At 33.4% G+C, this 25,349-nt stretch overlaps 1 long non-coding RNA gene across 1 annotated transcript in view; it reads left to right on the forward strand.

Annotated features, from left to right (window-relative positions):
• The first annotated feature begins 1,044 nt into the window (after positions 1 to 1,044).
• The window catches only part of LOC143254223 (uncharacterized), a 29,732-nt gene continuing 5,427 nt past the window's right edge, over positions 1,045 to 25,349 (forward strand). The window contains exons 1-2 of the long non-coding RNA XR_013030111.1: positions 1,045 to 1,165; positions 1,462 to 1,734. This is a non-coding gene — a long non-coding RNA (uncharacterized LOC143254223). The remainder of the gene's footprint in view (positions 1,166 to 1,461; positions 1,735 to 25,349) is intronic.

A 25,349-nucleotide genomic window follows, 5' to 3' on the forward strand; every position in this document is an offset into this window, starting at 1 on the left:
ATGCCACATTTTATTCTTTTTTTTCGAAACAGAGACTGCTTTCCAACTTCTCAATGTTAATTAATGGTTTGCACGCAAATATAGGTATACATTAGAAACACTAATCGCTACCACATAAACAGACGTACAGATGAGATTATCAGAAAAGAATGGCAAATAACGTAATAAGACATATTAAAACAAATTAGAAAGCTAATCCAAAAAATTTTACCATTTTTAAAACAAGGCGGTATAGAACCAAATTTCCAACTGAAAAAAGTCTCAGCAATAAACTACCTTTTTTGCTTTACTTATAAACATATGTACATATATATGTTATATATAAATATCTTCATGTACATATACATATCAAACAAAAGTATATTCAAAAATTATTTTATCGACTCTACTTTAATTAAACCGAATGTTAAAAACCAAAACATCAATTTATAATATTATACAAACGATGTCTTTAGCCAAGCCCAAAAAGGGTATTAATTTGTTTGTCAAGTACCTATGTAGAATGGGAAAATACTAGACATTTTTTATAACAAAGCAATACAGGGCTGTCTTCACTTTCTACAAAGGGGAATAGGACCCTGGATTTTAACGTTGTAAGTCTGTAGACTTACCGCTGTCACACCGGAGAAATCGATTAAATATCCAGATTAGGATTTCTAGCTTTTCAAGCCTAGAAAAGTTTAGCCAAACGGCAGGATTGACTGCCGTATAAACGTTTATGAATCTTCAGACTGAAATCGTAGAGCATTTTTACTGGCAAATCACGGGTTCTAACCTTGGACATTTAGATTCATAACAAGAAAAGTCAAACACTAACTAGTTTAAACTGTAGGAAAAATCGACATTATCAGTACATCACAGACAAAACTTTTAAAATATAATAACTAAGTTCACTCTGTTCTAGTTATCAGGTTTTTATTATGTTAAAGGACTCCATTATGAAACAAACAAGAAACACTGTAAATGAAACGTAGGTTGAACTTAAACAGGTTATTTTTTAACTTACGATGTTTGCCAAGATTCTAAATATTTTTCGTTCCACTTTTATATCTTCTTTGCTTTGTTCTATACTCGCAAAGAGCGTTGTTCTGAAGTTTAATTAGCACAACTGTATAATTCTAATTGATTCGATTGGCACAACTGGGCAACGGGAACTGTTCTTAAGGTTGTGTAACGAAAGTTTCGTTGGTTATGTTTACGTCTAGTTTGCCAAGCAGTTATTTATCTCCTTGGCTATCATTTCTCTGTGTGGAAATTAATTATATAGTAAATCAAGAAGTGTTTATCATGGTATTTTTCAGGTTGAAACTAAAACCGATATAAATGCTTGTGAAAACTAGTCTGATGACGCGTAATACGAATCGAATGATATTCAAACATATAATAATGAATATAAACTAATCATAATCTTGTAGGTCATTACTATGAATTTGTAATTTTTTTTTTCTAATTTCACCAAAGGTACGTGAAGACTATCTGCTTTAGTCGTCCGCCACTTAGCAGTTAGAGACTAGATGGAAGGCAACTAGTCTTCACCACTCACCGCCAACGCTTGGGCTACATTTTTTACGAATAGAGGGATTCACTGTCACGCTATAACACCTCCACTAGTGAAAGAGCGAGCATGTTTGTTGGAATATGGAGTCGAGCCCGGGATCCTTAGACTGAAATTTAAGTGCTCTATCACCTAGCCATACCAAACCTAATATAACTGGGAATTACTATGAATCAAGTGTAAGCGTGTGTTAGTACTTTTACGTGTACACAAATTATAAAGGAATGATAAGTAATGCATGGATCTGCTATATTAAGTATAAAAAAAACAGAGTGTTACTTTTTTAAAAGCACACACACAAGATATACATATCTTGTACAATTTTTGGTTGTTTATTTTACAAATCACAGAGATAAAATCACGAAGTTTCGAAAATACACTTTAACTGTTGTAAGATATTGTAGTTACCAGGCTTTTCTTGCATGTACCATTTGTGTGAGTTTTAAGAGAACTACGATTTATAACACAATTACTTCCTTCAGTATAGATACGCGTGTTTGTTATTCTTCTGTTTTTCTGATAAAAGTAAACAGTGCTTCTTAAAGGTTCATTATGTTATTGGGTTATAACATTCCGTAGTATTCAGTTGTATATCTGTTGACCAGTATATAAAATTATCTACATTATTTTAAGCTCTAGTCTATATCTCTTTTGGTCAAGATATACTAATAATTAAATATTCAGACAAAAGTAGGTAATTAGAAACTAATTTTGACAACACGCTTCGTACATTTTTCTTTGTTTACATCGTTTTTATAGGACTCACTCAACCTTCTCTGTTAATAACAACAACCATAAAACAGCTTATTTAAAAAATTTTGGCACACTTTCTATCTTATGGCTCAGAATATCTCAGTAAACATTACTATCCGAAAGAAAACATTTTTTGTAGTTTTAGGAAGCAGATCTGTAAAAAAAAAGAAATGTATTGCATTATACAGAAAATTTTTTTTATTCGTTTATTATATTAGATTATTAAGATTTTTGTTTATTTGTTTGATTTTCCACAAAACTAACCGAGGATTATTTGTTCCTAATTTAGAAGTAATAAATTAGAGAGAATGTAGCTAGTTAAAACTGTCCACATAGGGTACGCTAATCGATTAGAGTGATAGATTATTATGTTATAACGTTCTCACGGTTCAAAGGGTGTTGTGATGTGATCGTGTGACTTGCACATTGTGAGACAAGCGTCCTAGTCAGCAGGGCAGTTTATTTTATAAAACTAGTGACCTTCGTTTGACTGCACTGGAGCTTTCTTCAGTTTTATGTGGTTATCATTACATGTTCTAAATCTTATATTACCATTCAAATCCTTCTAAGTAAGGTATTTAACACTAAGAAACTCTAAAGAAATTGGGCAGTTGCCTCCCAGTGGCACAGCTGTAGGTCTATGAACTTAATACGGTAAAAACCGTGTTTCGATACCGGTAAGGCAGAGTGCAGATAGCCCTATGTAGCTTTATGCTTAGTTACATATAACAATAAAAACAATTAGGCAGTTAACTACGCCACAGTTCCTAAAGAAATAAGTAATAAACGTATTTCGGTACTGCTGAGTTTAGCTCTAAAGTAAAGTTGAGCTATAAGTTTGAATCGCATTTTTTACCACTTGAGTAAGTTTACTTAAGTGCATAATTTCTGAAGAAATCAGTTACAACGAATAAGTCAATGTGTCGACTACACGGAAATAAATGAAAGTCTATGCGTATAAAATACAAAGGAGCTGTTTGGTTAACTCAGATCTTACATTCAAATCGATGATGTTCTATAGTAAGTTTGTTTTTTTTTCTATCTGAAGGTTATTTGATTTAAAACATAGCATACTGACATAAGTAAAACGAAATTCTAAGAGTAAAACATCAAATTTCTGATAATAAATACCCAGTTTTCTATTTCTTACACTAATTTTAAAAATGCAAAATATTATAAGTAACCAGAAAAGTTATAATTATATGAATGTATTCAAATCCGACGAAAACAGCCGGTATACAATAATTTTGTTTTAAGACGTTTTCACAGCTGAAACCTGTATGTGCTGAATAATAAAGGTTATTAGGTTTGCTCCTGTTTCATTGCTGCTGCTTGTCGGGTTTTTGGTTTTATAGACTAGGGAGGGTCAGGTTCACTTTGGCCTCTTCCTCCTGTTTTTTCTCTTAAAGTTTTGTACTGTTGGATGTTGATGGTGAAGTTACATGTGGGTTAAAGTAAATAGCACTTGCTCTAACCCCTTTCAGGTCAAATGTCCATATATGTACCAGTACTTTACTCAATAACATTCGTCATTAAAAAAACCTTTTTTAAGTGTTGAAACCTCAACGCTAACCTAGTGTGGGTCTTATAGTCTAGTAATAGGTGGCCTTACCACATTCCTATTCTTAAAATAGATATTAACGGGAGAGAGGTAGTTAGGTCTATTTTCATCATGTATTTAGTAGCAATCAAGCCCACATAGTAAATAATTTTTTACCAATTTTTCTGAAAGTAATTTTGAGAATTTTATGCAAGAGTCTATCAGCTATGGTTTGAATATTTGCGTATTTGTGTATGAATTTTGATGAAGTGCTGCAAAGGACTTTGTATGCTGTGGTAATTATTAAGTTTTGTATTGTCTGTATTTTTTATGCCTTTAGGTGTCTTGTTTCATTGCAACCGTTTACTTTTTTTTTTCAAATACACATAAATATATTTGTTTATGCGTGTGAGCATGCATGCGATTTTACAGATATATATATATGTCTGTTTTGGACCTAAAACGTCTCATGGCAAACCTAATAAGGTCATTTTTAGTTGTTCTTTTTTGCTAAATAGTTTCAACAGGATTAAACTGTCATACTGGCATGTCTGAAATATTAAGAGCATATGAACTCATAAAGTATAAGCACTGAGCAGCATAACGGTGTTGTATCACTTGAACTGACTTTGTAAGTGGTGATAGTAAGTGCTTTTAAAAGTTGTTTGAATGTTTAACAAACAGAATGTGTTAAAATTTAGCAGAATATATTTTGACGTATTATATGAAATTTTCTATTTCTAGGCTGCATTATACGGTTGTTGTTAGCGTTGAAATTGCCATGTTCATGTTATACATCAATCGAAGTATAACTGTACACAGTTGCATTTGAATAGTTTTATAGCTTTATTTCATCTCAATAGTAATTAGCAGATATCTGAGATGGGTTGTCTCAAAGCCAATGTCAGTGTGCAAAACTACATCATGACAAATCATGAGAATACCTCGAAATAATCTAAAATTTTTGGATTCGAGTACCACGTTCCTAATTGTAGGTTTTTTTAACAAACTTTACAAATAAAAAGGCTGAGGTCATAGCCCCTGTTTAGCTTTTCTTATTAGCTCTTGTGTTCTTGTAATAATAGTCCACTAGCTCCAAGTGGCTCAGCAGCATGTGGACTTACAACGCTAAAAATCGGGTTTCAATACCCGTGGTGGGTACAGCTTCTTAAGTAGCTTTATACCCAATTGTAATTATAAAATAGATCACTTTTTCAGTAAAATGTATTTCTATAAGACAAGAAGGTGGAGTAAAATTATTCACCACACACAACTAAACACAATGATTTGATAATGAAGTTTCTCTGACTTACATAATTCAACGTTGAACATTGTATAATTTATAATTAATTTATTATCTATAACTTAACATTCCATTTTGCAGGAAACAAATTAGAAATACAAACTATGTACGTAAATATATTTAAAATTAATTGATTTTCATATTGTCAACAAATTATATACATTTTTTATTTAAACATAATAAGTTGTCTAAGAACAAAGCTTCTATGCTAACGAGGTTTGAGTATTAATTAAACCAGTTTAAACTTTTTAAGACTGAAGTTTGGTTTGAAAATTATCAAACTATATTACGTTTGTGTCTTAAATGTATTATTATACAGATATGACAGATTGAAACGTAAGCAGACAGCACAGACAGATTGTATTTAGACTTGAAAACATTATACATAACGCTTATTAATGTCAGGATAAAATTAAAAATAGCCTTTTGTAAATAACCAATTATATTTTAATAGCAGAAGTACCTATGTGTTGAGCTGAAGACCCTGTTTACGATTGGTTCTTCATAAGATCTTAAAGTAATTTAAATAGAGGTCAATGTCACTTTCATTTAAACGTGTTTAAGTGCACTCGACTTAGTGAGGAATCGAAAATTTGCATGTTCTTTCATATAACTTAGCAATTTTGCTTTAGTGAGCCCAATACAGATTTGCTGGAAGAAGAGACACGAAAATATATAAACTACATTGTTCGATCACAAAGAGAGACAGGAAATTAACAAAGTAGGTTCAGCAAGAAAAATGCTTTTAAGTAACACTTCAAAGTGTGGTTATATATAAAATATACGTTTGTTAAAACTCGCAGAAATAACAAATGCTTTAATTATGTTTCTAAGTAAGTTTGTCATGTAAAAAGGTTTTGTAATATATTTTAATCATTGCGAATTATGGTACGATATGAAGCTAGACGAGGCATAATCTAATCATTGGTGTTTCGGGCTGCGTATTAGAAGGTCCGAGGTATCATACAAGTTGCTGTTTCAAACCTTCTGCTCTATCACATTTAGAAACATTATAAAAATGATATTCAAAGAGTCTAACAAGGCTCTTGTATCTACAGGTACTTCTGGATGACTCTCTTCTTCTATTTAGTTTGATGGCTACACGTAGCTCTTTAGCCCACTTGCTGTTCAGGTGGTATGTCTGCAAACATAAAACACTAGAAATGAGTTTCAATACCGTTATTGGCAAGGCACAGTTAGACAGCCCATTTTGTAGCTTTGTGCTTAGTTATAAACAAAAATGCTCAGATAGAAAATTACAATTTCGGAATGGGGTCGGCCACAAAGTAATATTAAATCATTAGAGAAAGCATTACTGTTCAGTGTTACTTAATCTTTCGTATTAATAGTGGTGAATGATATATTGAGCAATGAAACACATTTGAAGTACAATATATTATTGTCTGTTGAAAATATTTTTAAGATTTCAATAAAAAAATATTTTTTTAAATCGGTTATTGATTAAAAAGACACTTCCAACTTCGCGACACAGTTTTATTTCCTAACTACTACCTTGAAGAGTATATCTGCTTTGCTTTGCTTTGTTTTGTTATTGTTAAGCGTAAAGCTACACAATGGGCTATTTGTGCTCTGCCCGTCACGAGTATCAAAACCTAGACTTACCACTGGGCCACTGAGGTCAAAGTTGAAAAACTGTCTGACGTTATTTTCATTTCATTACTATTTGTAAACTAACCACACTTCCTTAAAGTTAAAAGAAAAAATAATTATACATTAAAAAGTTTAGATTGTGCACTCTGGCTAATCGTACGTTCGTACTGAAGCAATATCAGATGTATGAAAGTTGTTTACAGAGAGGAGGAATTCAGATTTTCCAAGGTCCGGTTCGAATCTCCCTTGCACCAAATATGCTGACCCTTTCACCCGGGGGATCGTCATAATGTCACAGTCAATCCCACTATTCGTTGGTAAAAGAGTAGCACCAGAGTTGGCTAAATTAGGGACGGCTAGCGCAGATAGCCCTTGAATAGGTTTGCGCGAAATTCAAAACAAACAAACAATCAAATTTTCCAATTTCACGGACAAGCAATAAATAACCATCCCATTGAAGAATAAATGTAAGTCGTCGTTTATTTCTCGTCTTTACTCTTGGAAATATATGTTGATTCCTACTTTAGATAAAATACATATTTCACAATATTTCTTTATTTATTGAAATATTTATTTTATAAAAAACATACTACATCAGTTTGTGACATAATGTTTTTATCGATTATCGGTTATTTTTAATGAGTAAAACAGACTCTTTTGTCTCATACTTTTTACGGTTTCTTGAGCATTTTTCGATACAACTATTAGGGATTTTCTATTCGGAATATTTAAAAGCTCTTGAGACATACAATATAAGACGTATTCAGCATTTCAAAGACAGACAATGTTTTCGTCTTTTGTTTGTAGTACAGAAAAATGTCTTTAGATTTGCGTAACGCATGGTTGGATGTGTTTATTTGAGACATGAAATCTTGTTTCAAAATATGTATAACACAAAGCTCTAAGATGTTATTTCAAACATGAAACTTTGATTAAATATGTGTAACACAAAACTTGTTGTTTTTGCTACAAACAAGAAACATTTTCAATAATTTATTCAGTAACATTAGAATAATTAGCAAATAAAGAATAAATCCCATTTCTTAAGATTGTTATACTTTATATTTTCGTGTAGTTATTCCTGGTTTTAAATAACTACCTCTGTTTTAGGCACTGCAGAACAGACGTTTTGATTAACAGATATATAAAAATATACATAAACATTTTCAACTTTAAACCTAGAATAATCACTTGGTAATCTTTATTAAGTGAGTAAAAGTACTTACTAGTATTCATACGCACTAACATTTTATCATGCCAACTTTTTATTACGAAGTTGGATGTCATGGCTAATCGATCTTAAAGGTGGAACCTTTAATGTCAGCTTTGTAGGGTCTGTCTTTATGGAGTTAATACAGATGACGAAGTGACGAAATCTGACACCACCCACACCCTTTTTTGTATTCTTAAGATTCGATGAGTTCGCGAAATCTTAGAATATCCAGTAAACAGTTGTTAATTCTTTATACATTTCTTAAGTCATTCCACATTATAAACAAAAGTATTCTGTTTTACATGCGTGGTGAGAAAAATCCTAAGCCAATGAATAGACCTAAGTGTTATGTTAACATGAAAATAAATAAAAAACTACCAGTTAAAATAGAGCCTGTTTTACCATGCGGCCTTCAATTGAAAACTTATACCCGAACAGACTTCATAAATGCGAACTCTCAGCGTTTGTAAATATTTGGGCTTAGCAACAGCACTTACAGTTGTTGAAAAACAATTAGATTTCGAATGTTTTATTGTTTGTTGCTATGCGCTTACCTTTCTTACTGTGCTTTATCATAGATTAAAGCAAGCGAACCTACTTTAATTTTTGTACTGTGATATCTGATAAAGCTCAGTTGTTTAATGTTGAATATTACCTAATCTGAAAAAGAAAATTATCAGTTCCTGCAATGTTAGCTCAATTAATAAAAAGTCAAATATGTGAGTGTACAAATATAGTTGATGAAATGTAAATGGGATAAAAAATGAAAAAAATTCATGCCAACTTTAGGTTTAAGACAGCGATAGAAAACATTGTTGTTGTCTTTCAGCAAACAAAACATTTCCTGGTTACCTTCGGGAAAAAAAATAAAAAAAATTGTACTTAATGTTGAATACTACTGTTCACGCTGAAAACTTGTCGACATTGTCGGTGTCTCATTGGTCAGGAACCCACACATCAAAGCGCTAATTAACACCGCTCATATTTTTACTACAAACATAAAAACGTTTTTAAAAGGTTTATAAAGCAGATCTTGATGTTTTTGCCACAAACATGAAAACATTTAAAATTAGTTTGTATAAAACAAAAATAAGTGTCATTGTTGCGAAGACTGTAATAGCCTCATTAAATTTTTTCACACAAGTGTAGACGACAGCACTTCGAAAGCCTTCTGCCTTTCGTCTTCAGGTCCAGATGTCGTCCATTCACATAAGTTTCATTATGTCTTCATATTGTTAAAAAGCCTTCCTCAGTCAATTAGATATATAGGTTTGATGATAAAGTCCTAATGTTTCATCTAAGTTAATAATTTGTCTGCTAATGTGAGAGGTCTAATTTTATAAAAAAATAATCGATGTCAAAGATTTTCCGTCTTTGAATGGTTATCGAATTACAACAATCGAGGGAGTATGTTAGTATTCAAAACTTTTAAGCATATTAGTAGTCAAGAAAAAGATATGTTCTAGTGACATGTAGTTATAATTTCTTATGTATCAAAGGAATAATGTCATCAATATTTAATCTATGGTATAAGATCCCTCAGAACATTTGGGGCGCGAAACGTCATATAATAAGATCACTATCGAGCACTTTCCTCTTCTACTATTAAGGAATTGTTAACCAGAGTTTTTTGACCGAAGTTTGTACGATTTATTATAACTATATATTTGCTTTTAGCGTTTAGTGTGTGTAAATAAGGTGCACGAACCATGTCTTTTTTTGTCAAAATGTTCCTGACTTTGTAAAATTAGTCACGTAGTATTTGTATAGAAAATATTATAACAAACAGGATCGAATGTAATGTAACGCAGTAACACTGGGTGCAATGTCAATGAAAGAAATATTTTTTTGAAAATTATGTATATGAAGATTCTACATCATGAAAACATCTCATGAACTAATCGTACAACTCATCACACTTCGTGCTTCTCATTACGTAGACAAATTTGGAAAGCATTTTATTAAAAACATCAATTTTTTTGCAGCTTTTATCCAGTTTCATTTGTCTGTTTCATACTTTGCGCGACGTTACACTAAGGCTATCCTGGCAGAACCTTTTTTAATTTTTTTAAATAACGAAGGAAGAAGGAAGGCAATGAGTGAGCAAAGTTTACCGCCAACTTTTGAGCTACTCTTGTTTAATCAGATAGCGTAGTCAGACTCTCAAATTGCAAAGCGCGTTTTTGCAGCAACGAGGTGCGAGTCATGAATCTTTCTTTGAAGACAGGTCAATTGAATTATCGTTACAACTATTTTCAATATTGCTTTCAAAAAGCTACAATTGTTTCACGATATAACATATTTTTCATCAATTCCCAGCCATCTTTATGATCAGTTCTATACAACTTTATATTTTATTCCATTATTTTCAACACTGTGAAACAATGCCCTAGCAGAACACTAAAAAGACTGCACCTCTAAAACAGTGATACGTAACGTGATTTAAGTCTATGAGTAACAACGTCAGGAGTTTTGTTTATATGGTCCAATACAATAATCAACATCTGAGTGTCATAAAAGATCTTCACTTGCTATAAATTTCCAGAACCATCCCTGTTGGAAAGTTATACAGCGAGAAATCGTCATCACTAGGCTTTATGAAAGTTTCACTGGACAACAAAAAATAAACCAGATATGAGTACGATTGAGGAAACGATACAAACACACCAGAACGTATGTATTATTTAATAACAAATGTATATTTATAGAAAAAATAATTAATTATTTCACTGTGGTATAACAATAGGCTGTACTGAGAAATCTTAGTCAAATAAGCTAATGGCAAGAAGTTAATCATGGTGAGAGTATTAACACCAGATTTTAAAAACGACATTAGTGAACCTAATGTGTAAGTCTATGATTGAAAGAGGCAATAGCATAATTGTCACTTGAATAACGATGTCTCAAATGTGTAACGTCTAACATCCTGAAACTAAAACATTATCCTATTTTTTATACAAAACATCACGCTCTCCATTATCTGACCATGGTGGACATTCAAAAATAACTTTCAGCTTTACGAGTCCTGAGACTTGCCTCCGCTGAGCCATCGGGAGCAGGAAGAGAGAGATGATAGCAAAAATATTTGGAGTGCAGGTTGCAAACGATTTTTGTTTGTGATTAAGCGAAATCCTACACAACTGGTTACATTAAGAGTATCAAACCTCAATTTCTTGCGTAAAAACCCTTATCTTATCGCTGAGTCAATGGGGGCAACTGCAAATTGGCTCTCATGCAATTCGCTGTGAATAGATTGTTATCATGATTATTGCAAATTGGCGTAGATTTTCATGCTGTGAATAGATTGTTATCATGAATATTGCAAATTGGCGTATGTTCTCATGCTGTGAATAGATTGTTATCATGAATATAACCACTTATTCCCCCCATACTGACATTTATATATGCAAAAATACGATACTTTATAACCCGAACTTTCGAAAGGTAGAACTTCTTCGAGGCATATATGTCTGTGTGTACGCTAACCTTCAGGCAGTTTAAACATAAAAGGTAAAAATAACCTGTTTTCAGAGAAAACGAAAAGCCCCCCGCTAGTACAGCGGTATGTCTCCGGATTTTCAACGCTAAAATCAGGGGTTCGATTCTTCTCGGTGGGCTGAGCAAATAGCCCTTTGTGGCTTTGCTATACGAAAAACACACACACACACACAGAAAACGAAACATTTCTTACACCCATCTTCTAATTAGTTAAATAAACCTATGCCTATCTATTTGATATTATATTCCAAATTCTTGAGTAAAAAGTAACACTTCGTTTATAATATTTCATTTTTTTGTTTCTTTTGTTCAGAGTTTCGCGCAAAGCTACACGAGGGCTATCTGTGTTAGCCGTCCCTAATTTAGCAGTGTAAGGCAGCTTGTCATCACCACCAACCGCCAGCTCTTGGGCTACTCTTTTACCATTGAATAGTGGTATTGACCGTAACATTATAACGCCTCAAGACTGAAAGGGTGAGCATGTTTGTTGTGACAGAGATTTGAACCCGAGACCCTCCATTTTAATCAGTTAAAATATTTAAACTTCATTAGAGAAATTAATTTGTTACGGAATTTCATTAAGAAAATGAATAACTGTTGTCCTAACTTTGAAATTTAATGCGAAATCTAATATTTAAGGTGTTTCAAAACATTTAAAAACGACAAAGTCAAATAGAGGCTTTTTAGAAATACTACGCTAAAGTTTTCGGTCTATTTGTTTAAACAAATTATATTTTCATGGTGAACTAGTTACAATTTTCGCTTCATTGGAATATAAATATCTCTCTCTATAAACATTGCAGTTATTATACTATTCGCGCATAATAACAGGACACGAGACAGTGAATATTCATAATCTTGTCACGTTAACGACTAGGCCATTCCTGGAATATGTTATAAATATAAACTAATTTTAAGCTTTGATGAATTTAGTAGAAATTCCTTTTTCTTGGACACAAATCATAAAATTTAATTTGAAATTTACTTTAAATTCCTGCAACGTGTTTATAATTTCTCAGTATTTTGAGAGCCAGCGGTGAGATTTTGGACTTATGATGATAAAATCTGAGGTTCGACTTTCCGCAGTGGACAGAAAACGGATAGCAAATTCTGTAGCTTTTATATAATAAAACCCACCAATACCAACGTGTGATTTTATAGCATATCATTTTTTTACACGAAACTTTAATAAGCACATAGCTGTATCTTTAGTATAGCTTGTATTTCTCGTACGTCTTGGTGTACCAGTGACACTTGGCTTTATTGAATGTGTACGTATATTCACTGCAACTCAGACATAAAGCAAAAGCAAATTCCTACAACTAAGATAATTTGCTTGAATAAATATTTGACTTCTAATTTCAAAAAGAGATTGCAAATCAGTTCACACATAAGTTGGGCTTACTCACATCCAAACTTACGATACATTTGCTTACAAATAAAATTAACAAAAAAACATAAAATATACGTTTATAAATATAGTCTTAAAATACGTCTAAAAATCTAGAAATAAAAAAGAAAAGCCTACTTTTTCATCATTTGTCAGTTATACAAACTAGAAAACAACAATAAAAAACACGTGTCAGAAAGTTAAACAATTATCACTTTACCATTGTTTTTGGGACTTGGCATGACCTGCTGGTTAGAGCGTTCGAAATGTAACCTAAGAGTCGGTCGCTGTACTCTCATCACCAGACATTTTTTTCACTCTTAAAAGCTTTATAATTTGACGGATTATCCTATTATTCGATTTTGATAGTCCTACAGCTAGCAGTGATTGTTGATTAGTCTATCATCTCTAAATTAGGGAACGCTAGAGCACATGGAAGTGGGGTAGCTTTGTGTGATATTTAACAAACAATGCTATTATTTTTATATGTTTTTTAGATACAAAATAAGCAAATATTTCCATTGAATTAGAGATAATGCTTTGTTTTTAGGTAAGATAAATTTAGTATAAAATGTTTTTTTGTGTTTTAGACATCGTATGTATAATGGACTGGCAGCAGTTTTACATTTGTTACTCCTATTTATTTGTTTGTTGAATTTTGAAAAGCTTCATGATGGATACCTGCGTTAGGTATCACTTACCTGAAGTGATAGCCTGGAGCTATTCTAATCGAATACTGGGATTTGACCGTCAGTCTGGTTCGAGAGTTTTTCGATAAATACAAGGGTGTATTTCCAGTCTGGAGTATCCGACTTTGTGAGGCGACTCAAAGAAAGATTATATGTGGGGATGGTTTGCTGCCACGAAAGAACAGGCTAAATACCAGACATGTAAACGTCATTCAGTGCCAGGTCTAATTCAGTCATGTGTGTTCAGATACGGAAGCCAAAAGGTGGAATAACTGACTGAATAGAACAGCCTACTTAGGTAGGAAAACACTATCCCAGGTGGGGTGTTTGGCAAAAATCGCAGTTTAGCAGCGTATTGCAGGGAATGTTGCAAACGTCGGTATAAGAAGTCTAGAATGGCAATATTTGGAATGACTCCATGCAAAGCTGGAGACCCTGATAGTGAATGGAATTCAGAGGTCCTGGCCGACCATAATTGAGGGCACAATAGATCTTCAGCATACAACATCAGTCCTTTCCCCAAGAAGTGGAAAAGAAGATGTGGAGGATGTTCAGTTCTCTGGCACATCTGACATAAAGTTGCTTAATGCGTAGGGTAAAACTCAGCTTGTGGTCAAAAACAAGCACTAAGAACTTCGTCTCTGGCACCATAGAAATAACATGTCGCTGGCAAAAGTGCACGAATAAGAGAAACTAAAACCATTGGAGATGGTTCAATGCATAAGACGATAGAGGGTAGTCTGAAACTCTGCTGCTCTATTAACCTCATGTTCAATGACGGACACTAAACGTGGAAGTTATCAACATATAGGTCGTTTGCAACAGTTGGAGAAAGTTGACGAGTGATAGAGTTGATCTTAATACTGAAAAATGTGACATCCAAGATACAGCCCTGATGGACTTAAAATTCCTGTGGGAACAAACGACTGGAATCGTCTTTCGAATAAAAAGTTTTGAATAAAAACGGGCAAATTTCCATGCAATCAGTAAAGGTCACGTAGATGTCCGTTCCTACACATAGTGACATAAGCTTTTTTCAAGATTGAATAAGAGCGAATATATATTTATTTCCCAAATAAAGTCTTCCCTGATCAATGTTTCAAGTCGAATCAGGTAGCCCATGGTAAAGCACAGTCATCTTAACCCACAATGGGTGGGCGGGGAAGAGGTCGTTTGATTTCAAGAACCGAAAACACGAACACTGACCATCCTTCTCCAAGGCTTTACACAGACAGCTCATCAAAGCAATAGGTCTACAGTTGTTTGGAATCTTGGGATTTTTCCCAGGCTTAGAAAAAGGTAGTATAATAGTCTGGCATCAAGTATCAGGAAAGGCGTTCTCTTGCTAAGTCCAGTTGAAAACAGCCAGAAGAACGAAAGAGATGCAGGAGATAAAAGGTGCATCATCTCTTGATGAATATCGGCGGGTCTGATTAATATTCTGCCAGATCGATGAAGAGCAATATTTAGCTCTACCATGATGAATGAGCAATTGTAATCAGAGAAACCCATCTTCTGAAAAGAAAGTGGCTATTTTTAGGCTTGAGTCATGGTAACCAAGAAGGCTGGGGAGAAGGCAGAAAAGCTAGGAAGATACGAACGAAAACCTTTCCTCAAGGGGTGGCAGGTGTACTTCCCACCAACCTTACGAATCTTGTCTCACAGAACTTCGGAGATGATGGAACTAGAGATGCTGCCTTTGACGACTGACCTGTGTTTTGCATGTCGATTGATTCGGTGCAGAGTCGGGGCCCCTGATGGTGAATAGGATCCATCATTCTAAGTATTCTTGCGGGGATGGTAAGTGCCAAGAAAGAATGGGCCGAACACTAGACTCAGAACATAATCCAGATATTTTGGGTGATGTATTAGAGGGGATAATATCAGTCCTGTCCAATATACTGTATACTTACTTTTGGGGCCCTCTGTATATAGTAGATGCTTTCAGTTTCGATAGGTAGTATGTGTATATATATAAAACCATTCAGTCTACTACATATCAAAAATGTGATTGAACCCGGCATGGCCAAATGTGTTAAGGCGTTCGACTCGTAATCCGAGGGTAGTGGGTTCGAATCCCGGTCGCACCAAACATGCTTGCTCTTTCAGCCGTGGGGTCGTTATAATGTGACGGTCAATCCCACTATTCGTTGGTAAAAGAGTAGCCCAAGAGTTGGCGGTGAGTGGTGATGACTAGCTGCCTTCCCTCTAGTCGTACACTGCTAAATTAGGGACTGCTAGCACAGATAGCCCTCGAGTAGCTTTGTGCGAAATTCAAAAACAAACAAACAAAACCGAAACTAATCGTTTCCACGTACTATTTCTTATATACTACGTTAATAACTTTAATACATTAACTGAAAGAATAGTATAATTTATATTACAAAACATATGATTCCTTATCCATACGATTTTAATCAAGATTTCAAAATCAGCATTGCTTCCTTATTAAATCGAACTGCATTTACCGTCTTCTTGTTACTTCTTTACGCAAGAGTAAACAAGTAAGGGGGAACAAATATTAAAAGAAAACAAGCATGGTTTGATTTGAACGAGTTTTGTAAAACTTCAGACAAATCTTTGTTTTTTCAATAAAATCACTTCCTCTTGTGTCTTTTTTTATTCTAACTGTTACTGAGATAAAAGTCTTATCCAACTAGATACTCCTTTTTAATTTCAATAACACACACACACACATTTGAAAACTTTTATTATTGATCTTATAGAATTGATTATAGACTTGATTTTGACTTGCTACTTCTGCTATACATAATACACAGACGAATGAAAACTTCTACACGGTAACTGATTTCAAGCACTAAATACTAAATCACGTCTTTATCGTCCTTAGTTCATCAGAGTATTATTATAATTATTTATCTGTCAAAAACTTCTACCCAACATTGATTTATAAGTATAATGTATTGATTTATCGTTTAATTTATAATATATCTCTTTTGTAAATACTTAAAAATTTTTCTGACTGTTCGTTTGCAATGTTATTATTATAATAACAGTCTCATTGACGTTCTTTAAATATTTTGGAAGATCAAGAACTTATAAAAATTCAGGTATAAAAGCTATAAATTCGGGTTTTCTAGAAATACAAACAAATTTACCATTCTACCATTGCAAGAAAGAAATTGTTTATTGGTTTGTCTTTATTATTTTTGCGCAAAGCTACACGAGAGCTAGCCGTCCCTAATTTGGCAGTGTAAGACTAGAGGGAAGGCAGCTAGTCTTCACCACCCACCGCCAACTCTTGGAGTACTGTTTCAGCAACGAATAGTGGGATTGACCGTAACATTATAACGTACCTACGGCTGAAAGGGCGATCATGTTTGGTGTGAAGGGGGTTCGAACCCGTCACCCACGGATTACTAGTCGAGTGCATTAGCCACCTGGCCATGCGGGGCCAGGTACTTTTATAAGTGGAAAAACCACCTGTTATTAAAAATAAACTCAATGCCTTTGCTATTTTTGTCAAACATTTCTTTGTAGAAGTCTCGTGCTGTCAGTTCTAATGAAATTAATAATTAGTATTTATATCTTATACAAGAATTGAATATAACTAAATGTTTTGTTGCTAGTTTCCAACGAGATATGACCGATGTCATTGAAACAAAACAAGTCCATACGGGTGCGGCTAATTTTTTATTCTGTTTGTTTGAAATTTAGCACAAAGATACAGATTGAGCTATCTGTGCTCTGATCATTACAGGTGTTAAAAACCTAATTTTCAATGTTATAATCCTGCAAACATACCACTGTGCTTGGGGAGTTTATATTATATACCACACTTTTTATTTCCTTTGCATTTGAAATCACAGTTATTAAACTATGTATTGTGAAAAGTTGTTGCAGTTTTAAATGCATATTTGTGAGATATATTTGTATCTATTAGTTATTGCTTCGTTTTCATTGAAAACTATATATATTAATACTTATGGCATAAAATTTATTTTTGGAGTGAATTTATTGTAGTGTTTACTACATTGAGAAAATGTCTTGTTTTCACAAACCCATTTCGTTTGACTAATGGATTTCAAGGTTTTCATATGACCAACAAAACCACAACCCTCAAGTCTCTTTCTCATCTCTTTCAGACTCATACCATAAAAACTATACGAATATCAAACGCGAATCTTTTCAATTCTTATATTTGAAAAATTCCGAAGGATACATTTTCAAAAAGACCCTTGAATGTAACAAGTGTTTAGATTGTTTTTAAACTCAAACGCCGAGCAGTATTTGTTTCATTGTGTGTTGTGTACGATGATACATTATTTCTAGCAATGTTTTCCTGAAATAAATCACTTAGTTCTTTCTCAAAATGTCGCTTTAACTTCTGAATTAATATTTGAATTATGATTTGTAGTCTTGAAAGTGGTTGTACATCAAGTAGTACGATCGTACTCATGTTTGTCTTTATCACTGTATAACGAACTGTGCAATATTGAATGTTAACTACAACCATTCAATGTAGGTGAAGACCTACAGCTACTCGAGAGGAGTGCAACTATAATTATATTATATATTAATATGTATAAGAAACCTAAATGTATGTGTAAGGAAAGCCGATTTGTGTATTTGGAGATCGGTAGTAAAATACAGATATTAATGTTTACCACTCCTGACTACTACAAAATGTATGATTATCTCGTTTATACCTTATCAGCAACCAGTTAAGATGCTTTAACTGGGTCAAACGTTGCTAAGCTTTTAAAATGAATATATTTGCCTGGCCTGAATCAGAGTAGACATGTGGTCTGTTTATATAATGTCATTTGGTATTAATCTTAGTAATATACTAAATACAAATTTCAATTTCTTGATAAAGATTACAAACAGAACAAACTTGGCTAAACCTTATAGAAAGTTTATTAAAGTTTCAACATATCATTTATGAGAAAATTTAGATATTTTTTATTTTTAAAAACTATTTAAATTAATTTTGTGGTAATTGTGCTCGTCAAACCTTTCGTCAAGATGTATTCTTAAGAATCATACAAAGTATGTAATTACTCATACACGTCGAACGTGTTATTCACAGAATAAGAAAAAATCGAAAGTTACTGATGCAAATTATTACAGTTGAAACTAGTTACGAGTCTTTTGTGTGTGTGCTGCTGTTGATGCTGTTGTTGTTGTTTTTTAGCATTAAGCGCATAATAACAAGTATAGACTATTATAATTTTTACATTTATTTTGTGTTTCAAATAAATCGAAACCGTCTAGCCTGGAAAGTCGTTACCAGTACCGAGACTGGCTGTAACATGTACTAACAGATTATTGATTTCTATGGTAACCGGTACTGTTCTAATTCACTTACAGAATCTCGCCAGTGTCTCTATACGCATGGTGTCTCATATCAACAAAAGTCACCTTGGGAGGATGAAACTTGATAAGTACGGGCCCAAACTGGCTGGCACGAGAGTTTCTACGTCACAGTTTCAACCCGTACATGTTTCATTTTGTCTATCGCCTCAACATTCTGTCTAATTCTTGTAAAATAGGTTAGATATGTATAGGTATCAGCTTATGGCCGTTTGACTTTTCGTATCAATCAACATGTGATTGTATGAAGCAACTAAAACATTTATGAATATTAGACAAATATTTGTGAGTTATCTTATCTTAAGGAGACTATGATATTTTTTTTTACAATTACTTACATTTAATCACTTCATTTCTATTGATGAACATCCAAACGCACGCACGTACGTTTTCAATTATTAGAGAAAGTATAATTTATATTGATTTTGTAACTATTAAAGACACTATTAGAAACTGTTTTGATGTATGAAAACAAAATCTGGGTGTGATTAAAAAGCACAAAAGTATTACAATTAGTTAAATCCTTAATGTATGTGTTTTGAAGTTGACACACGGCTACATGGATTATCTGTGCTCTGTCCACAACGGGTATCGTAATCTGATTCATAAATTCCACTGACATGCTACTGTGCCATTGGGGGCTCGTAATGCAATCCAAATTGCTTACTATCGAAAGCCCAAAGTGTTTCAATTGTCTTTCTCGGACAAAATTCTTGGAAACTTTTATCTTAACGTATTTTCCAACATTACCGTTCAATGACCCAAAACGATGTTAAAATTTATTCTAATATTAACTGGCTAAAACGTAAAATGTTATCAAATAGCTAATGTTGTGATTAAAAAAAAAAACGTTTTAAACCCCCAACCATAACCTAGAAACAATAAAGCATGCACACAATGTTTCGTGTTGCCAAGAGAGAGTTTTCACATTAAGCTGAAGAAACCTTGAAAGCTAATGAAGCAAAAAACAGAAAACTTAAACTGTGTTTATTTTTGCGTGTTTTCTTATAGCAAAGCCACATGGGGTTATCTGTCCAGCCAACCAAGAGGAATCGAACTCCTGATTGTAGCATTGTACATCCGTAGACATACCTCTGTACTAGCGGGGAGCGAAAACATAAACACGAAAACACTTTCATGTCAAGACCATCCGGTTAGATATTTTTACACCTCCAAAGATCGTTTGTTTGTTTGTTTTGGAATTTCGCACAAAGCTCCTCGAGGGCTATCTGTGCTAGCCGTCCCTAATTTAGCAGTGTAAGACTAGAGGGAAGGCAGCTAGTCATCACCACCCACCGCCAACTCTTGGGCTACTCTTTTACCAACGAATAGTGGGATTGACCGCGCATTATACGCCCCCACGGCTGGGAGGGCGAGCATGTTTAGCGCGACGCGGGCGCGAACCCGCGAACCTCGGATTACGAGTCGCACGCCTTACGCGCTTGGCCATGCCAGGCCCGCCAAAGATCGTTTAAGAAGACTTGATGATGATATGCTACGTAGAAACTCATTAAAACGCTATTTTGATATTTGAAATTGTTGTATCGCTGATTATAGGAAAGCTATTCGTCATTAAAAATGAATAGAAAACAGTCACTGACAATTCTCATACGCATGTGTCTATTCATTTTAGTGAACAGTTACCGTGGTTACTGGATCACTGGCAGATAATTTTCATTAGCAATCCACCAAGAAACGATAATCCGGTAAAAATGAACAAGGAAAATATGTTTTCTTTTGAAAAGCTTTCATACGGTATTACATTGCATGAGATAGAATTTTTAGTTAGTGTGTTTGTTTTTATCAAGAATAGTAAAATGCGTGTTGGAAACTTATTGATTTTTTTATAACTACTAAACTGTTGCTTGTAGCTAAGTTGACAGTGCACTTAAGTTTGTAATGCTTTAATAAAATAAAATATAATCATGTAATTCTTTAGATGATTTTTCATCGCATCTCTAAAGACAAGAAGTGTAATAATAATATATAAATGTATTGTTGTGTATTCGCAGCTTTAACAGACCAAACTCAGTCCTCACATTTCTGTATGAAAATATTTCTACAGACATATGGAATATAAAGTCTACATTTAGCTTTATTATCATGAGAATCCATCTTAATAAGATTTTTCCAATATCTCGTTCAAAATGTATAGGTATCACAATAAGTGATTTTGAAAGATAATTAACTAGATGTTATTATGTATTTATCGTTTTTGGTGAATTTCTCATAATAGCAAAATAATTTTCCCTTCACATTAAGATTTTTTTTTCTTTGCCTGCCTCTATTGACTTATGTCAATGTATGCAGACTTACAAAACTAAAAACCAGGTTTAGATACTCTGGGTGAGGAAAGCATAGATAGCACATTGTGTAGCATTGTGCTTAATTACAAACGAACTCATAAATTACCTTTTCCAATAGAATATTTTCTTAAATATTTTACAATATAAATTATATTTCGACGGATGTTTTATAAGTATCTGTTTATACAATTAAGATACACTGAACTAGATGTTAGCACCCATGACACATTTATTTGGTTTTTACCTTTTGTTTGTGCCAAGCTACTCAAATGTTTGTCTGCGCATAGTTGTCACTAATTATGAATTAATAATTAGATACATAATTCATAAGTTATTCTTATCTCACAGAATAGTTGGATTAGACCATTACTCCTATACAGCAGCCACGATTCCAGTTTTAGGTGTGCATTTTTTATGGCAACAGATACAATCCAAGCATACTAACATTCTCCTTCTCCTAGCCCAATCTCTTTTAAATACATGTAATCTGAATCTCGTAAAGACTGCACCCTTCACCAAGCGCTAATAAGTACATACATGTAATGCTTACATTAATGTCATCATTATCTCCAAGGAAGGAAATATAAAATACAATGTTGAAGACTTCTTCCTTGATAGCAGGCTGAAACTGATTGTACAGGCAGAAGGAATATGAAATATTGCCTTTATCGAGCCTATATATATTGTGGAAAAAGGCTTGTGAAATTGGAAACAGGCTGGGATTATTTAAAGATGTAATACAGAAGAACAGCGATTTAAACAAGTATTTGGTAACCTACATCATAAGAAAAATATCAGTTACCTTCAGCTTTCCCCCCAGTGACACAGCGGAATATCTGTAGACTTATACCGCTAGAAACCTAGTTTTGATACCCGTAGTGGGCAGAGAGCAAATAGCCTGTGTAGCTTTGTGCGCTTAACAACAACAACAACCTTCATAACAGAAAGTAAACGGCAATATATTCTTGAAACTATTGCTTTTACTTCAAAGTGTCCTGACATGGCCTGGTAGTTAGGAGTTTGACCCGCAATCTGAGGGTCGCAAGGTCGAATTCTCGCCCCATAAAACATGCTCGTCCTCCCAACCGTGAGAGTCTGATAGTGTGACGGCCAATTCCTCTATTCATTTGTAAAAGAGTAGCTCAAAGAGATGGCAGTTGGTGATGATGACTAGCCGTCTTCCCTCTACTCTGTCACTGCTAAATTAGGGAAGACTAGCTCAGATAGTTCGTTGGCAACCTGCCATTAATAATTTCAAAATTAATAAAATTAAAATCGTTTTCAAAAAGAATGGTATTACACTTTAGAATAATCGAGTAATTACTGTGTACGAAATATGTAGTTTCTAAGTACAATGCTCGAACCTGCGGTTTGTGTTTTAATGAACGCTCCTCTAAAAGCCTTAAAGCGAAACGTTGAGTGGTTAATTAAATAAAAAGAACATTTTGGGGTTAAAATGTCACTTATTTCTAGCACTAATATGTTTTCTATACACCACTATGCTCTACAGAAATTAAATAACATTTCACATTGTCCAAAGAACCTGTGATTTAACATGTGACAGCTAAATTCACATTGATATCGGAGCCGTACAGTACAGAAAGATGTAAACACATTTTACAAGTTTTTAGTTACTTTTTAATAATTACATTGCAGATTTCTTCTCTTTTCGCAAAAGACAAATCTAAAATATAATATTTCAATACGGATGAGAAACATGATATTGAATAAGCAAATAACACGCCACTTCATCTCATATAACGTTACAGAACGCACCGTCGATGCTGTTAGTTTGGTATTATTAGTAACTCTCTAGTAGATATAATACAAAACAAGCATACTAAAAGTACATTCTAATAAAATAACTAAATTTATCTATCACGGTGAAATAAATTTAACAATCTGTAACTGTAGAATCATGGGAGACTTCGTAGTGTAATGTGTAATCTGGCTGAAATGTTATACATGATACTTCATTAGCGTTAAATATCGGCGTGAGAGACGCCAATCTGATATACTAGCCATACGATTTGACATTTCGAGTTTATATATAACGCAATGTAAAGCTGGAAATCATAATATGCAGTGGTTAAGCAACATTTAATCTTTGTTCCAATGTGCATATCCATATTGGTTGAAGAAATAAATTATTTTCTGCTGTTGATAAAAGTTTAGCACATCAACATACTTTTATTAGCTTAGCAGGTTTCTCTGACATCTTCTCAGGTAAGTAAAATTTGAGAAAAACCTGAGATCACTGTATACACAAACAAACAAAAATAAAAGTATATCCAATGACAAAACTCTGTGCAAACAATAGAACACCGAAACAACATTTTCAGTATGAGAAAATATCCTAATGACATATCAGGAATGCTGAAAAAAAAGGAGGGAGTTAAAAGGTTAAATCTCAGAATGATGAATTTATATTAACTATTGGGAAATTGTTGTCGTCGCGAATGTTGTTGTTGCATGTAGAAATAAAGTGATACTTGGTTTCTCGTATAATTCGTCTACTGTATGGAAGAATTATCCGTAATTTAGTCTACATTACAGGTTATGGGGTTGCTTACCCACCTTTACATGAAATTTCGTTTTTAGAACAGTTCAATAGAAACAAACTATGTTCATTAAATCATGGAGAGACAAAGTGTTGCTCGGTAATATAACAATAATACATTTTAAAGAGCAATAAACGTTAAAAAAGATAAAACAAAGGTTTAAGGTGGTATTTGTTGATTAAACCATATAAAATAAATAAACACTGCATAATACGGTAGGTGCACAAAACAAAAGCTTATCCAAAAATTGATAACGGAAATCTACCCATTTTAGAGCTATATATCCATATATAGTCCGAAAATAATTGGAAACAAAAGTACCGTTGAAATGTACTAATCTTAAAACCTCTTCTCCCTATTAGGGTTTTTCAGGACTGTACTTAAGGAATACCTTAGGCGCACCCTAGTTTATAAAACTTATAGATCCTTGTTCAGCCTTATGTTACATTGATGTATGATAACATAAAACCATGAATCCACTATTACTGTTTGTTTTACAAATGCTAATAGATTTATCAATAGAACGAAAGTGGAAACTGTAACAGCATATTTTTGTGTTATTTCTCCAAGATACAATGTAGAGTTTAGAGTTATACCATGATTTAAAAGTAACATCACACTTTTATATTGCAACATTAGATTTATCTTACGCTGATGGTTGATATGCTTTACCAACATACCTAAGTAACATTGACTAAGTACTTTACTTCCGCAGATCCACTATTCACAAAAGAAAAATGCTTTAGTTTTCTTTCGCTAGTCTAGATGAAAAACCTTGAAGGAAGGAGGATATATACAAAACTGAATGGCTGCTAGAAATCAGGCAGCAATAAGAGGCAGAATTAAACAATATAAAATGTAAGAAGAACGAAGCAAGTGAAAGAGAATAACAGAAATAAAAACAAACCGATAAACAATCACATTTTCAGAGAACTACTTCCGTGAAAAACACTTAAAGAATATATTGCAATATGATCATCCAAGATATTGAATAACTGTTCAAGTTTAAGAAGGTTGTGTTTCAATAGCACTGAATGGTCGGAATTTTGAATGTCAGATTTACTGTGTGTGTAAAATGGGATGTATATCAGGGATTTTTTAAAACTAATTTATCAGGATAGCGGCAAGGCCTTCTGGTGTTAACATCATCTGGAAAATCAAAGCCTAAATCATCAAGTATTCAGTTTCTGTACAATGTTTATAGTGTTTTTTTTTTTTTTTTTAGCAAAGTATAGATATGTTAATTCATGGCGGATGGATATGTATGCAAGGTTCGACAGGAGACAGAAACAAACAATAGAAAGACTGTCTGCTCATAATAATTACAAAATGAATCTCAAGATCTGGGCCCTTCGGTTAAAGGCAAGGTCAACATTGAATGACAATAATAATAAGAATATTCGCGTTTGTTGTCTATAATATGATGGGTAGAAGACTGTAGAGATATTAATGAAATACCAAGATTTAATGTTTAAAATCATACCTGTAGCTGCGTTTGAAAGAGAAAATTTGATGTGTAACAAATAGAGAAAAATTTGCACGACCTTTGTGAGGTTCATTACACGAGAAAGAGGTCAATGTAGAAATTAGTTA

The sequence above is a fragment of the Tachypleus tridentatus genome, chromosome 1 (assembly GCF_004210375.1).
Source record: "Tachypleus tridentatus isolate NWPU-2018 chromosome 1, ASM421037v1, whole genome shotgun sequence".
Taxonomy (NCBI): domain Eukaryota; kingdom Metazoa; phylum Arthropoda; class Merostomata; order Xiphosura; family Limulidae; genus Tachypleus; species Tachypleus tridentatus.